The following is a 17500-nucleotide window of genomic DNA, read 5'->3' as shown; positions in this document are numbered from 1 at the left end:
CTCCACACGGTTTATATAAAATGTTAAAATAAAATATAAATGTTACTAAAATGTTGATTTTAGAAATTTCTCTGTTGTTCAGCTCTGAAATTATACTACTCTGAAATTATACTAAAACAATTATTCGCCTCAGGTTCGGTAAATATTGTCGAATAATCCCCTCGACTTTGTCTCGGGAATTATTCGATGATATTCACCTCGCTTTCGGCGAATAATTGTTAAATATATCCTCTGAACTTCCTGTGCTCTTCACTTTCAACCCGGCCCTGTCCTTCCTCTGATAAAGGGCTGACGCTTGAAAAGTCTGCTTTACTTTGACAATCTCTGTGGTGTCCAATATATATTATTTTGATTATGTAAATTACAACAATTACAATTACAATTTATCACTTATAGAGCGCTATTTACAATGACAGATCAACAGCGCTTTACAATCAATCCTAACCCGCCCATCCCACCCCAGGGGAGGACATCCATCACACAGTAATCTCGTGCGTGGGAAATTAACGTCTCCTACCCCTAACCCTGTAGGAGACGGGACCTCCATTTATTCGTCCCTATCCGAGAAGACTAGAATATATATATGTGCACGATCCATCGCAGTAAAGCACTATTTGAGCAATAGTGAAATTTCAGGCCTGTACGGGATTCGAACCACTGACCTCTGCGATACTAGTGCAGCGCTCTACCAATTGAGCTTAACAAGCCAACTGGGAGCAGGCCATCAAATTAATTCGATATAAACCCGTAGATGATAAATCAAACAACAACAAACATATGAAACATATGTATGAACTGCGGTTATGAAACGTATATGTGCACGATCCTTCGCAGTAAAGCACTATTTGAGCAATAGTGAAAATCAGACCTGAAAAAAATTTCAGGCCTGTACGATTCGAACCACTGACCTACATACATATACATATATACATACATATAATTTTTGTTAAGGCAGGTCGGTTTGTGGCAACCCAAAGGCTGGTGTGGACCAACTGGGAGCAGGCCATCAAATTGGCCTGCTCCCAGTTGGCTTGTTAGCTCAATTGGTAGAGCGCTGCACTAGTATCGCAGAGGTCAGTGGTTCGAATCCCGTACAGGCCTGAAATTTTTTTCAGGTCTGATTTTCACTATTGCTCAAATAGTGCTTTACTGCGATCGTGCACATATACGTTTCATAACCGCAGTTCATACATATGTTTCATATGTTTGTTGTTGTAAGACTAGAATATCTAACTATTTCTTGATGTTATAGAAAGGAAGCATATTCTTCTCAATTATTTTAAGACCTTGAGTGTTGGTCCGGCCGGGGCTCGAACCCTCGACCTCCCGCACAACAGTCCAGCGCTCTATCCGTTGAGCTAACTAAATTGATTTTATAACAACAACAACAACAACATTGACTTAATTTTTTAAAATGAAAAAAATAAAGGCTTTTGTAGCCCGCAGTTAGCAAAGCTATTCTAGGCGGGCTACCTAAGCAGACACTGTATAGGCTCTCTCTCACACACACACACACACACACACACACACACACACACACACACACACACACACACACACACACACACACACACACACAGACACACACACACACACACACACGCACGCACGCACGCACGCAAACACACACGCAACAATGAAATAAATAAATAAATGAGCAAATAAAAATAAATAATAAATAATAGTAGTGATAATCATGTTAAAGGTTTTAACTGAGCCAGTCACACAAGGGAGTTTTTAACAGGTCAAAGAGAAAGCTAATCAGTTGAAATACAAATATAAGCTAGAAAGGTCAAGGTAGCGCAAGTCAACATTCATCTCCTCAATTTCAAGAATTTTCAAAAGCAAGTGAGTTAGCTCACGTTTAAAAGGTGCTCAGTCTTTAGCTTACGAATTTCAGGGGGGATGCCATTCCATATTTTCGCACCAACTCTAGAAAAGGAAAACAACTGATGATTTGTTCTCGCCTGTTTTATATAAAAGCTTCCAGCTACTGAGAAACGAGTAGAGTAGGAATGAACCTGTTCAGAGTGAGTAAAAAGTTCAGAAATATTGGGAGGAGCATAGCGATTTTTGATGTCATGTAACAGAGGCAACCAATTTGAAGTAAAGCATTTTTATCGGTAGAATTCCCGAACGACTAAAAAGAGGAGCACTGTGAGATGTATAATCGGAAAAGTACATTAGACGAAGAACCCGCTTTTGTAAAATAACGATTTTGTTTAGATGAGTATTCGCGGCTTGGCCCCAAGCAACGAGACAATAGAAATATACGGTTCAATGAGCGAGCGGTAAATGTTTATAAGAGTAGTGAGCGGTACCAAGTGTCTTAGCCTTGCAACAATACCGATACCTTTGCTTATTTTCGTGAAAATGTAGTTAATATGATGCTTCCGGGAGAGATTACCGTCAATTAGAACACCTAGGTATTTAACATATGTCTTACGTTCAAGAGATACCAATTGTTCCGAGTTATTATCAAGTATTTTAAGGTTTACTTCTCGGTATAGTTTGTGTTGATAAGGATGAAAAATAACGAAATTAGATTTGGTATGTTAAGAGATAATTTATTTGAATTCAGCCATTCACACAACTTTAATAACTCTTCATTGACGACAACTTCAAGTTTGTTTAGATCTTTTTCTGCATATAGTAAATTGGTATCATCAGCATATAGGTAAAAGTCAAACTTTTTAGAGGAACGATGCATGTCATTGAGTGACATAAATTAAGAAAAGAAGCGGACCAAGTGCAGAACCTTGAGGGACTCCACACACTATTCTCTCTTTGCTAGAGACAATAGAACCGGTTTGGGTTGATTGCATCCTGACAGACAAGTATGACGAGAACCAGTCATTAATCAATCCTCTAATTCCATAATGGTGTAATTTATGCAACAAAATCGAATGATCAACCGTGTCGAAGGCCTTTTTCAAGTCAATGAAAATGCCACAGGAATATAATTTTTTATCAATGTTCTTTTGAATTGTATTTAGAATATCCAGAATTGCATGTTGTGTTGAGCAGTTCTCTCTAAATCTATATTGCGATGTGAAAAATATATCATTCTTATTTATAAAAGATTTTAGGCGTTTGTACATTAGTTTTTCGAATATTCGATTAAACACGGACAGTAACGATATTGGGCGATAATTGTTTGGGTCAGTTTCATCATCCGCTTTATAAATTGGAATTACTACAGCATGCTTTAATTTGTGGGGATAGATACCAGTTGAAATGGACATGTTCATTAGTTCAGCTAGGGTATGAGATATAGCTTGACGTGCGGACTTCAAAAGACGAACTGGACATGAGTAAAGTCCGTAAGCTTTTTTTGATTGAGTACTCAAAATTTCCATTTCAATTTCAGTAGAAGTGAAAGAGTCAAAGAAGAAAGAATTGGTGTAATTTGAATTCCTTAGGTAATCCTTAAAGTCCCTAGTGGATAATGGCATGCTATTTGCAAGTTTAGGTCCGACAGATGCGAAATGATAATTCAATGCATTAGCTATTTCTAATTGGTTTTGTGTTGTACCCCGGTTGTCTGGAAGCTGGAGCGACGATACGAGCTTAGTCTTTTTGTGCTTATTAATTAAAGTGTTAATCCCCTCCCAAGTTTTTTTCATATTATTTAAATTGCTACTAAAATAGGATTGATAGTAAAGTCTTTTACTCTGGCGAGTAAGGCTTACAATTGTGTTCCTGTACAACGTGTAGGTAGCCGTGTCACCAGAGTAAAAGAGATCGTTCTTTATTTTTATTGATCTACGTAAACCTCTAGTTATCCACGGTTTAGATAGCTGCTTGGCCTTGCGTTTTGATACAATTTTGAGAGGAGCATGTCTATTAACAATTTTATTCAATCTGTTGTAGAACGAAGAAAAGCGTTTGTCAATAGAGCCATTAGAGATCAAACCGGTCCAGTCAGTTTGAGAAATGTCACTAATAAAGTTTTCCTCCGAGAATCTCGAATAGTCACGGATTTTAGTCCCCTGATAGCGAGATTTTAAAGATGGAGAATGGATGATGCAAAATTGAGAGTAGTGGTCACTTATATCTGAGACAATGTTGCCGCTGGAGAGTTTAAAGCCAATGCTGTTAACAAGAATATTGTCAATAAGCGTGGCAGAATTATTATGGACTCTTGTATGCTTGTCAATTACTGGAATTATAGTCAGTTATCCAGAATTTCCACCACTCTTTCTGGTGGCAGTATGAACCATAAACTGGATATCCCCAATTATGCACCTGTGATGGAGAACAGGAGTGTGGAAAGGGGTTTTAAACTGCCTCCCAGTTGGCTCAATGGATAGAACGCTGGACTGTTGTGCGGGAGTTCAGTGGTTCGAACCCCGGCTGGATCAACGCTCAAGGTCTTAAAATATTTGAGAAGAATATGCTACCTTTCTATAACATCAAGAAATGGTTAGATATTCTAGTCTTCTTGGATAGGGACGAATAAATGGAGGTCCCGTCTCCTGCAGGGTTAGGGGTAGGAGACGTTAATTTCCCACGCATGAGATTACTGTGTGAGGGATGTCCTCCCCTGGGGTGGGATGGTTGGGATTACTTGATGAGGGCCCTAGGTTAGAAAACTGTAACAGGTTATTGCGCTTCCCTCTTTAAATAAAGTTAAAGTATAGTAAAGCAAAGTCTGTCACAATTGTAGTTGGCATAGGCTGAGGCCGAGTTAAATTGACATGGAGCAGTATGGATTGCTGGGCACTACAAACTGGGAACAATCCCGACTTGCTGACCAAACTGAGAGGTTTTAATGAAATCATAATAAATATCACCCGTTCGGCTTACCGAGGGGGACCACCGTACCTCTTACGATCTCGCCGCAGCAGCAAGTATTAGTCAGAAGGGGGAAACATCGACACCAATTTACATCACGAAGAGTCAGTTGTTGATGATGAAATTTGAAAACGCCGCTGAAAGAATTTTGCTTTCCTTCACAAATCTAATTTAATTAGAGTGAAAAAATTTTCCAGACGGAGTTTGCATCATTCTGAGCACAAGCTTGTATGAATTTGTTTCAGAGTTCAGGTACAGTATATGAGGCAGTTTAACACCAGCATATTTTTTTGAGCCGAACAAAATGATCTAATCGCTTAAGCCCCTTACCAAATTAAATTTACCATACCTCTCCTGGGAAAAAGGGGGAGAGAATCGCGGAAGAGGCCGTCGCCGCGGAGTAGACAAGACACAGAGACACCAATGTAAGCTTTCTTCTCGTTGTATTCCAGATGCCATTTCGTGTTCCACTGGCCGGTGCGCCATCTGTATCCTCCTCAAAGAAATCGGCTGAAGATATACTGGATTGCTTGCAGAAAATGGGACTGGCGCTAACACTTGGAACACGAGAATAGCTCGGCCTTCAGGTCGACATTTTACGACTGACACATTTCAAGTTTCACAGGCATGTTAGAGGTCAGTCGGACCTGAGGACAAAACTATGACAGTCCGGGGGAGGGTAACGGTTTAGAGAGCTCCGTGCATAAAGCCTCCCACCGAGGGAGGTATTCTCGTAAAATTTTCTCCGAACTTTGCATAGCAGTCGTGGCAGTCCAGTTTCTCTACGATTCCTTACTGTCAAAAAGAAGCCAATTAATTCATTTTTGTGTAAACTGCAAAACAGTCTCATGCCAATTTAACACGGGTTTCTATGAAACCTCGGTCCGAGTTCCCTTCCCTCCCCTCCCTTGGCAAAAGATTTCCACGACGGAAGGATTGAAGCGGAGAATGGCATAACGCTGGAGTTCGCAGAGCGCACAGTGATTTGATAACGAGCCCAAGAATCTTTCTGACGCAACATTTCATCAGATTCTATTGAAATTAGATGTATTTTATGAGTAGCAGCGAGATATATCATCTCACCCCCATTATCACTTTTTTTCTGCAAGTCAAATGTTGATTACGGTAGGGGCTCAGCTTGTAGAAGATAAAGACCCCGAGGAGTACTCGCTAAGAAAAATGACCGGTCATCTGTCGCATGTTGATTTGGATAGCACTCTTCACAGTGTTCAAATATTAGTCTTGGAGTCCATCTTGAATATTTATCATCTCAAAGGTTATGGCAATTTTGGTAAAGAGCAAATCCTATGCGTCATATGACTACCTTTCACAAAAAAAGGAACAAACTTTGAGAAATAATAACAATTTTTAATAACTTTTCAAAGACAAACATGACTCCTCTATTTTGCTGAGAATAATTACAAATTCAGCACAACAGCTAACTTATGAAACCAATAAAATTACAATCTGACTTTTCTATCAAAAAGATGACTCCTCCATTTTGTCAAGAAGTTACAAAATTCAGCATAATAGCTAACTAATGATAGCAATAAAATAACAAACTTTGATAATCTAAAGGCAAATTTTTATAACTTTTCTATCAAAATGATGACTCCTCTTTTTTCCTTAATCTAAGCTATAAGCCAACTTGGGAAGCCAATTGTTGAATGCATGCTTAGAAAAAACTGGGTTTCAAAACGGAGTCTATTTTAATGAACCAGATCTCATTATGTCGGTTTAAAGGTCTAATGGGGCTGTCATAACCAGCATAGAAAAATATGTCTTTTCTAAATGAATCACCGAGCCCGTCCTTAACAAGTTCTTCACCCAATTCTTCGGAGTACTTCTAAACTTCGTTAATGTTTGAGAAGCCACCGTACACTTTCACGTAGGCACAGAACCCTTTTAAGGTGGAGATGTAGACATCCTTGCTGGTAGGTGGGGCAGGATCCTCTTGATCCTCAAAAGGAACAAAAAAGTTGATTGTGAAGTTGTTTTTGCAGAAAGGACCCTGCCCTGGTTGGATTTCTACGGCAACTGGTGCGGTCATTGGGATTTTCTTTTTTGGTACGTTCTCGCCTTCTATGTAATTAAACAATCGCATAAAACCCATCCCAACAGCTTTGTCGTACTCATAACCTGCAGAGGAAATTGAAAACGAATTAATTGACGATCAATGGAAACTAGAACGATATTTCGGAAATTAAAGATGAGAGAAAATCATATATAAAGTATTTAAGTAACGTAAATCCGTAGCGTTCTGTACAAATCGACAAAGATGTGACACCATTGGGATTGCGTCATGCAACACCTCAGAAGGAACATTGCATAATACTAGAGTTGAAATTTAGGATGAAAAGATATAAAATATTGTACCAGCCACAATTGTAGAGGCCCACTTGTAGTCTTCTTTGTAACAACGGAGTTCATATTTATCTGTTTTATTTCAACAGTTATAAAGTGAGGGCATTCGAGTTCGTGGCAAAAGTCTGGTTCGTCCCTGATCGGTTTTGCTTCAGCAAATACCATAAGGACCACAACAAATAGGGAGACAAGGCTCTGCATCTAAACAACAGAATTAAATAATCTTTCCATGATTAAACTAGGGAAAAATATCGAGTTTTACGTTCGAATTTCCATAATAGCTCTGATAGATTACGTAACCGATGTAATAGGCTACTTTAATTATTTTATTTTACTACATTTCATTTTATTCCATTTTACGCACGACCCCACAAGCGTGTAGTCGCTTTAACAACTATCGTGTTTAAATAAAGTCTTTGTATTTGTATTGTATTGTATTGTAATCTCGAGTTCGCAATTAATAAAAATCGAGACACTTTTGACTTATGGTAAAATTATCAGCTAAAAGCGTAATTCATCCTGACTGCACCTCGCTGTTGCCAATTAAGTCAAAAATAAGTTTCAAAACAGTTCTGCTTCAGTGCTGTTGCCAAGTTTTCGCGGCGGTTATTCCAAACTTCACTGCTTTCGGGACAATAACTGGTGCATTCACTATAGCTAGAACACACAAATGCATGCAAATTCTTTTGTATTTCAATTTAACTCCCTGAGTATTATAAAATTGAAAGCTCTTTGAAAGTAAGCTCTCACCTTTTTGAAAAGAGTAACAGTTGACGACGTCGCACCACACGCTTCTCTGGTCCTGCGGAAGAATTGTATATTCAAAGGTGCTGCAACGTACATAATTCTACCTCGTTATCGTGCTGTAAGATCACATGCGCCAACTAAGTGTAAGCTTACGCCTTCGACAGTCCAGCTGCGCTTTTAGAACTGAGAGAAAAAACGCCGCATCTTCTGCTGTAAATGGCTGACACTCCATCTTTAACCCCTCCTAAAGAGGTCAGGGGTAAGGAAAAATCCTCTAAGGAGGACCTTAGCACTGATGAAGTGCGTAAATCAGCCGGAAAACCAGCCTCACCAAAAAGGCGGGAAAAGACCTTCAACTGCTCAAGCACCCATGAACTCGGCGAACGAAGGAAGTCTTGGTGTTACCCTAAACGCGGCAGCTCTTGGTTCCGTTATTGCCGAAGCCCTCAAGGGTTCATTTGAAGGCCTAAGGGATTCAATGAACGCGGGTTTCAATGACTTGAACAGTCTGATTGCATCACGTTCAGGCGGCAATTGTGACGAAGACTCGGCCGATGATTGTGATTCGAGTGTGTCTAAGGACGATGTTGAATCACTGGTCGAGGAAGAGCCACCCGCCAAGAAAAAGAGACTAAACGAACAAGGAAAGAACAGCAATCCTCTGATTACTAAGCTGACAAAAACCCTACAGCTCACCGAACATGTCGGTCCCGCTATCGACGGGGAACTTGCATCACTTGTGGATGAGATTATGAGGGAGAAAGGTAACGAAGACAACATAATGGAGTTAAAGAAACAATACGAAACTCCCGAAAATTGCGCCACCCTGTTGGAGACAAAGGTCAATCAGGGTATCTGGAACAATTTAGATGAGTCAGCTCGGTCAACTGAGTTAAAATTCTAAAAGGTTCAGAAAAGCCTGATTAAAGGAATAATAGTAGTCGTATCTGAAGTGAACAAGTTGATGGGCAACTCAGAAACTCAGAAAGAATATACTGTTAGTGCCCTAATGGATGGGGTGCTACTCTTGGCAAATGCTACATGTAACCAGGAGTTAAACTATCGACAGAGAGAGTTGATGAGACCACAACTCAATACAAATTTTAGACACCTTTGCAGCCCATCAAATTCAGTGACGGCCGAATTGTTTGGAGATGATCTCCCAAAGGCTGTTAAAGAGATCTCAGACACAAACAGGCCGAGTTCAAAGCTCACCAGGGACGGCAGCTCTCATCACTCAAAAAGTAGCCGGCAACACCATGGCTGGCCTGGAAAGAAATATGTTCGCCCTCACAGTTCCAACAATAAGCAGTCCAAGAATTTAAACTTCCAGAGACCCCTCCACTTCAGAAGGAAGCAGGAGGGGAAGAAGAAGAACGACTAAGCTCAAATCCTATACAGGTTAGTCTAATAACAAATGAATTTGCTGGTAGGCTGAGGCATTTTCTTTCAACATGGATGAGTATCACAGCAGACCAAGATATATTGGATATGGTACAGCACTGCCACCTAGAGATTGCAAGTCTAACTCAACTAAGGCTAAGGCCTGAAATCCAGTTTGACTCTAAAGAGGAAGGAATAATTACCTCAGAAATTGCTCACCTGCTTGAATTAGGTGTCATTGAGCCTGATGTACACACTCCAGATGAATACATTTCCACCATATTTGTCAGAAAAAAGAAAAGTGGTCAATACCGCATGATTTTGAATTTAAAGGGGCTTAACAAGCACATAGAGAAACACCATTTCAAAATGGATACTCTGTGGTCTGCTGTACGACTCATGACTCCAAACTGTTTCATGGCATCAATCAATTTAAAAGATGCCTACTACTTAGTTCCCATTGCTAAGGAACATTGCAAGTATCTGAGATTTTACTAGAAGGGTTTTCTCTACCAATACACATGCATGCCAAATGGGCTTTCATCTGCACCAAGGTGTTTTACTAAGTCGATGAAACCAGTGTACTCTACCTTAAGACAGAAAGGTCACCTGAATGTGGGGTACATAGATGATTCGTACCTCCAGGGTAGAGATGCCAATGAATGCCTGCTTAATATCTCTGATACGCAGAGATTACTTTGAAGTGTGGGGTTTGTGATTAATGGGCAAAAATCATCTGTCACACCAGCTCAGCGAATCATATTTTTAGGTTTTGTCCTTGACTCTGTGTCAATGACAATTACTGTAGTGTCTAAAAATGAAGAAGTATGCCACAAAAGGCAGCCACGAAGGCGAACAACAACAGTACACACAGTACACGTTTCTTTAATAATCTTCCCGCGCTCACACTTTCCCGGATGTATACTTTTACATAAACAACCGCTGTCCTAGTATACTACATTCCCTCTCTTTCTTCGCTTAGATGGTTGACCTCGAAAGACAGAAACATTACAAACTTCCACTTTGTTTAGACACCGTAAAAGTTCAATTCGATTCCAAATGTTCAAGACAAAAATCACGCTAAACATAAACATAGCCTTGGCCGTTCAGCTTATAAAACAACGTTTCAATGTCACTCATGTAATAACAACGAACAGTAATATGAAAATGCCAATGTCACTAGTTTTAGTACAGAACGTAGTCACTCAGAGCCTTTGGACGGCTCGTAATTCTGCCGGATCTTCTCACATGCTGCTCAGCTGTAGGTACAGTAGAAGGTACATCTTCTGGTGGTGATTCAGCCATTGGTACTTGATCCTCTGCCACAGGTGGCGTCTCAAATGACTTAGGTTCAGTCCGTGGTTTAGCGTCCTGTTGTGGCGTTTCCTGTTCTTCTAGATCTGGCATATTAAAGGACTTAATATGCTGAAGGCTGCGTTTGTACTGGACACCTTGAGGCGATCGCAACACCACCTGGTCCCCATAACGAGATATCACCTGATATGGTTCCTTCTCATAGCAAGGTGACAGCTTATTTTCTTTCTTCTTCTCAAGCAGAACACTGTCTCCTTCTTTCACATTTCGATCTCTGGCATGGAACTTCTTGTCCACATAGTCCTTGTTAAACTGCTTTCTCTGATTGTCCCGATCACGAATGGCTTGGTCGCTCACTTCTACCTCCTCCTCTTCAACATTGACTAGCTCAGGCATTTTAGTTGTCAGCTTTCTCCTAAACAATAACTCGGCGGGACTCTTTCCTGTGGTTGAATGTGGCGTGGACCTGTATGCCAAAAGGAACCTGTTTAGCTCCTCTCTCCAGTTCTTTCCTTCTGCATGGGCTGCTCTCATGGACTTCAGAAGCGACCTGTTTTGCCTCTCTACCTCACCATTAGCTCTTGGCCATAGAGGTGTTGTGTAATGGTGATCAATCCCCATTTCATTCAGGTAATCTTCTACTTCTTTAGATACAAGATTTGAGCCATTGTCGGTACGCAGACCTTTAGGCAACCCATGTCTTGCAAATTGGGCATTCAAGCAATGAATGATGGTTTTGCTGGAAGTTGTTCGGATAACATCAACCTCTATCCACCGGCTGTAATAATCCACGAGAACTAACAAATGTTCCCCAGAAGGTAGCGGACCCATTAGATCCACAGCTACTTCTTCCCATGGTTGGTTGGGTAACGGTGTTGACTTCAATGGTGGGGGTGGAACGTTCTTTGTAACCATCTGGCACCCGTAACACTCTGCACATCTTTTCTCGGCATCACGATCCATAGCAGGCCACCAGACTTTTGTTCTAAGTCTCTCCTTTGTCTTTGTGACTCCTTGGTGCCCCTCGTGTGCCAAACTAACGACTCTCTTGCGAAGTGCTTGGGGTATAACAATTCTTGTCCCCCGGAGAATTACATGGCCAATAAAAGTCAACTCATTGCGCACTGGCAAATACTGCTTTGGGGCATTGTCCCATTTCCCTTCGATGAGACAATTCCTGAGTGCTTGCAACTCAGAGTCTTGTGCTGAGACTTGTTCAATCTCTTTGATTCTCAATGCAGCAGGGACAGCATGTAGAGCTATCGCGCGTACATATCCATCATCTTCCGCGGAATTGTCTGAAGCAGGTATCTTCGTCAGTCGGGAAAGGGCATCTGCGATGTTTTTTCTTGAAGGCACATAGCAAACTTGATAGTTGTACGGTTGTAAACGCAGAACCCAGCGCTCTATTCTGGCTGAAGGTTTAGACTTCCTTGAATAGATGACTTTAAGTGCTTCATGGTCTGTCACCAGATCAAACTGTGGAAGCCCGTACAAGTAGAGGTGGAAGCGTTCACAAGCCCAGACTAAGGCTAGTGCTTCCTTTTCTGTCTGACTATAACGACGCTCCACTTGACTCAAACTACGACTAGCATAACAGATGGCACGGCTTTCCCCATTCTTTTCTTGCACCAGCACGGCGCCAAGTCCAACAGGACTTGCATCAGCAATAACACGGGTGGGTGTGTCCTTATCGAAGTAAGCTAGGACTGGTGCACTTGCAACTTGACTCTTCAATCTCTGAAACGATTGCTCCTGCTCCTTACCCCAAACGAACGGTTCCCCTTTTCTTGCAAGTTTTCTGAGGGGATCAGCAGTGGTAGCAAAATCGGGTATAAACCTGGCACTGAATCCAACGAGCCCCAAGAAGCTACGGACTTCTGAGGGTGTCTGAGGCTGACTTGCCTCTGCAACTGCTCTGACTTTTTCCTCCGTTGGGCCGATGCCATGCTTACTCAGCAAAAGACCCATGAATACCACTTTAGTCATTCGGAAAGTGCATTTTTCAGCATTCAAAGTCAGCTGCTTCTCACTAAGACGTTGCAACACACTGTGTAAGTTCTTATCATGTTCTTCAGTGTCTCGACCATGAACGATAAGATCATCTGCTATGTTTGACACCCCTTGTAGACCTGCCATTGACTGGGTGATGATATGCTGGTACTTCTCTGGTGCGGCATTTACACCGAAACTCAAACGTTTGTAGCGGAATATACCATCATGGGTGGTAAAAGCAGTGATATCCCTTGAATCAGGATCCAGCTCAATTTGGTGAAAACCCCACCTTAAATCTAACTTCGAGAAAACACCACTCCCATTAAGACTTTCAAGGACTTCATCTATGGTTGGTATGGGCAATCTTTCCCGAATAATGGCCTCGTTGGCTCTCCGCATGTCGACACACAACCTTATGTCTCCGGACGGTTTAGGAGCAACAACGACTGGGCTTACCCACACCGTCGGCCCCTCGACTTTCTCAATTATGTCCTTTTCAAGGAGTTCGTTAACCTTGGCAGTTACTTTGTCCTTTACAGAAAAAGGTACTCGTCGCATTTTTTGAACGACTGGAGTTACACTGGGGTCAATGTGTAGCTTCAATTGATAATCTTTAAGCTTTCCAATTCCTTGGAATACACTGGGGTATTTTGCTTTGAGTCCTCCCACGAAGGTACCATCAACAGTGTTACAGTCTCCTGTCCCAAGAGTTCCCGAGAGATCCACACGAAGGATTCCAAGATCTGTGGCGGACGAATATCCCAGCAAACAACGCCCGGATTCAACAACAATGAAATCTGCCACAACCTTTGCTTTGGGTACGGAAACTTCTGTCTGAAACTGGCCCTCAATTTTAAGTTCTCGACCCCCATAAGCATACAATCTCTTCAGACAAGGTTTTAATTCAATCTTGAGCCCCTGATACTTAAGTTCCTGCAGTGTATCTTTACTAATGAGGTTACTTGCAGAACCTGAGTCAATCAACACATCTCTGCTGATTCCACCAATCTTCACTGAGATAACGGGTTCAGAGGAATTTGACATAGCACATGTCTGTTCTTCTATAGTAAAAGCAAAACTGTCATCCTCACCTGACTCGTTACAATGACCCTCAACATGATTTGCCTGTCTCCCCTTACCATGACGCTGCTGTCTGCCTCCCCGTTGTTGGGTGTTACCTTGTTTTCCAGGCTTCGAGTTCCTTCCCCCTTTGCAACAGCTTGCATAATGACCATATTTACCACACTTGCTGCACTTGCGACCTCGGGCTGGACAATTTGTACTTTGAGCAAAATGACCTTCTTTACCACAGTTGAAACAAACGCTTTTCCCTTTGTCTCCACGCCCAGGACGTTCTTCAACTGCATGAGTACCTGCTCCAGGTTCTTGGCTTGGCATGACCATTTGACTTGCCTGCTCGTGTGAGGCTTCCCACTTTCGAACTTTATCCATTGCTGCTTGCAGAGTAATATTAACGACTTCCAATAGCTTCTTCTTTAGCTCAACATTAGGCAACTTTTCAATCAATTGATCCCGTAAATTTTCTTCCAAAGTTGGACCAAAATTACAATGACGAGCTTGTTTACGTAAACGAACCATGAACTTATCGGCGGTCTCTCCCTTTGTCGGCGTAAGTTGACGAAAGACATGACGCTCGTACGGTACATTGTCCTCGGCTCGAAAATGAGCATCCAACTTTCGCAGACACACCACATACTCATTATCCTCGTTAGCATTCAGTGGTCCAGGATCTGGAATATCTTCGTAAATATCTTGTACTTCCATACCTGCTAAATGAAGTAACTGAGCTGTTTTCCGAGAAGGATTCGTAATTCCCTTGCCATCGATGTAATACTGATACGATCGTTTCCACTGTCGCCATCGTTCCGCGACCTGAGAGGAAGACCCTGTTAAATCTAGAGGCGGAAGCGCCCTTTCTACTGAATTCGACATCCTCGTCGCCAATTTGTAGTGTCTAAAAATGAAGAAGTATGCCACAAAAGGCAGCCACGAAGGCGAACAACAACAGTACACACAGTACACGTTTCTTTAATAATCTTCCCGCGCTCACACTTTCCCGGATGTATACTTTTACATAAACAACCGCTGTCCTAGTATACTACAATTACCCTCACTGATGACAAAAAAGTGAAAGTGAAAGTAAAAGCTAACTGTACAGCAATGCAACACAAGCATGAAACCACCATCACCGAGCTAACCCAAGTAGTCGGCACACTTGTCTCCAGCTTACCTGGGGTACAGTTTGGGAAACTTCATTATAGGAAACTAGAGATAGAAAAGAACTTGGCTCTAAGAGAACATAAGGGTAACTTTGAGGCTCTCATATCCCTGTCCCCAATTGCAAAAGATGATCTTGCTTGGTGGATTGAAAATGTAGATATGGCCTTAAATCCAATATCACATGGAAATCCTGTCATTGAGATTAAAACTGATGGGTCAAAAAAGGGTTGGGGTGCATACCTTGATAGTGACACAACCCAAGGCTTGTGGACTGCTACAGAAAGCCAATTGCACATCAATGAGTTAGAATTGAAGGCAATTCACTTCGCCTTGCAAGCTTTTGGTAAAAGGCTAAATAGTAAGCATGTCAAAATACTTTGTGACAACTCAACAGCTGTAACATATATTAATGCTATGGGTAGAACAAAATCTCCAAGTTGCAATCAAGTGACTTATGACATATGGGATTGGTGTGTAAATAACAACACCTGGTTAACAGCAACTCACATTGCTGGAGTAGAAAACACTGAGGCTGATAAAGAGTCCCGCTTATTTAATGACCGCACTGAATGGGCCTTAAAAGCGGAGATCTTTACACAAATAACTACCCATTGGGGCATCCCAGAAATTGATCTATTCGCAAGTAGACTTAATACACAGCTCCCCAGGTTTGTCTCTTGGAAACCTGACCCAGCCTCTTGTTTTGTGGATGCATTTACTATTAGCTGGGATTCTTGGTATTTTTATGCTTTTCCACCTTTTCGTCAAATTCACAGATGTTTACAAGAAATTTTGGAGGATCAAGTATCACACGGAATCATGATCCTTCCATTTTGGCCCACTCAAGTTTGGTGGCCACAACTTCTGAGAATGATAATTGCAATAATTGCAATTCCCTTTGTGTTGCCAAAGCACCAGGACCTACTTTCACTGTTGCATTCTCCCCAGAAGTTTCACCCCTTGAGAAAGAAGTTGACTATGCTGGCATGTCTCCTGTCTGGCAGTCCATCCAGGATCAGGGTATTTCACAAGCAGCTAAAAAGCTCATCATGGCTTCATGGCGAAATGGAACAAAGAAACAATACAGTACCTACAACAAGAAATGGCAAAACTTTTCTGTTCAGAGGCAAATCGATCACACTCAACCATCTGTAGTGCCTGTGCTTGATTTTCTCACTGTGCTATATCAACAAGGTCTTACATACAATGCCATCAACACTGTCAGAAGTGCTTTGTTACTTTAGAGGATGGGACATGTGTAGGAAAACACCCATTAGTGTCCAGGCTGATGAAAGGCATTTTTCAAGAACAACCTCCAAGACCAAAATACACAGAAATTTGGGATGTGTCAATTGTCCTGGAATATCTCCAGTCTCTATCCCCTGTGGACACATTGTCATTAAAGGAACTGACACTGAAACTCGTTGTGTTAATTTTATTAGTTTCTGGCCAAAGAGGTCAGACAGTACATATGTTGAATATTGACCGCATGTCTTTTTCAAATAATTACTACACCTTCCAGCTTGTGGGACACCTGAAGCAAAGTAGACTAGGAGTTAACAACCCACTTGTTAAACTTACAGGTTTTGAGGATAAAAGGCTATGTGTTGTATCTACGTTAAAAGAGTACTTAACAAGAACACAAAACTTAAGAGGCTCAGAAGGCCAATTGTTTGTTAGTTATAAAAAACCTTTCAGGAAAGTTAGTAGAGATACCATAAGCCGGTGGGTGAAGACTGTTCTCACTAACTCTGGAATTGACACTTCCAGATTTAAATCACACAGCACAAGGGCTGCTAGTACATCTGCAGCCAACAATGCCTCAGTAAGTCTTGATGACATTCTGCAAACAGCTGGGTGGATCTCTGAGTCAACATTTGCCAAGTATTACAAAAAACCTATTGTTAAAGAGAACATGTTTGCTGACAAGGTACTCAGCACTGTGAAGTAACACACATGTGTAAAATAAAAGTTTTGCCATGACAATGCTTAATGTTCGTGTTGCTTCAAAATCTCGTGTGATCTGACTGCACGATAACTCGGTAGAATAGTAAAATAAAACGAGACTTACCTGTAAGTTGAAGTTTGATTGAGATTCTACCGAGTTATAAAGTGCTGGGAGATTATATGCCCTCCCACCCACCCTAATGTAGTGTGATGCCTTGAATCACTCACATTAAGGTTTTAAACACTGAGTTGGCGCATGCGCTTGCTATCTCATGTAATCTCCCAGCACTTTATAACTCGGTAGAATCTCAATCAAACTTCAACTTACAGGTAAGTCTCGTTTAATTTTACTATTTATGCGCAAATATGTTGTGTTGCAATATCAGTCATGTGACCTCGTAGAGCACTCGCGAAACGTGACTTCATCGCGTGATGAGGATTGCGTCGTGACCTTCCAACACGTGATTTTTATTACCTGCCTTACTTAGGGTCAGCCGTCGTCCCACTTTAGTAATAACTAACTAAAAGAAGCTCAACTTGGGGACTAAGGTTGAATCAGCTGTTAATTATAACCAGCGGTAAGAATCCCGCGCTTTTACTAAAGGTCACGTCCTCATCAGGGCTCATTGACCTCATCTTGCTAACGAGATGCCATCAGAATTTTTTGCAACGCCGGCTACTAGCCCTAGATGGATAGATAGACAGTTTATTT

At 41.4% G+C, this 17500-nt stretch overlaps 2 protein-coding genes and 3 pseudogenes across 8 annotated transcripts in view; 3 read left to right on the top strand and 2 right to left on the bottom strand.

Moving 5' to 3' along the window:
• LOC148733719 (E3 ubiquitin-protein ligase LRSAM1-like) overlaps positions 1–51 on the top strand; it is an 8825-nt gene extending 8774 nt beyond the window's left edge. For all 6 annotated transcript variants that reach the window (XR_016000458.1, XM_088758164.1, XM_088758167.1 and 3 more), the window contains one exon: positions 1–51. This exon is cut by the window's left edge. The gene's annotated coding sequence lies outside the window, so the exon portion shown is untranslated.
• LOC148733717 (heme-binding protein 2-like) overlaps positions 1–8008 on the bottom strand; it is a 38121-nt gene extending 30113 nt beyond the window's left edge. The window contains exon 1 of the mRNA XM_088758161.1: positions 7975–8008. The gene's annotated coding sequence lies outside the window, so the exon portion shown is untranslated. The remainder of the gene's footprint in view (positions 1–7974) is intronic.
• LOC148733718 (heme-binding protein 2-like) lies at positions 6145–7394 on the bottom strand (annotated as a pseudogene). The gene is made up of 2 exons (XR_016000457.1): positions 7174–7394; positions 6145–6936 (listed from the first exon to the last, which is right to left on the bottom strand). The product of XR_016000457.1 is annotated as a heme-binding protein 2-like (transcript).
• Positions 8009–8041: 33 nt separating the features above from the next.
• On the top strand, positions 8042–10040 carry LOC148733716 (uncharacterized; annotated as a pseudogene).
• Positions 10041–14727: 4687 nt separating this feature from the next.
• LOC148733715 (uncharacterized) lies at positions 14728–16829 on the top strand (annotated as a pseudogene).
• Positions 16830–17500: the final 671 nt, after the last annotated feature.

Source organism: Stylophora pistillata, chromosome 4 (assembly GCF_964205215.1).
Source record: "Stylophora pistillata chromosome 4, jaStyPist1.2, whole genome shotgun sequence".
Taxonomy (NCBI): Eukaryota; Metazoa; Cnidaria; class Anthozoa; order Scleractinia; family Pocilloporidae; genus Stylophora; species Stylophora pistillata.
This window is presented reverse-complemented; position numbering and strand designations above follow the sequence as displayed.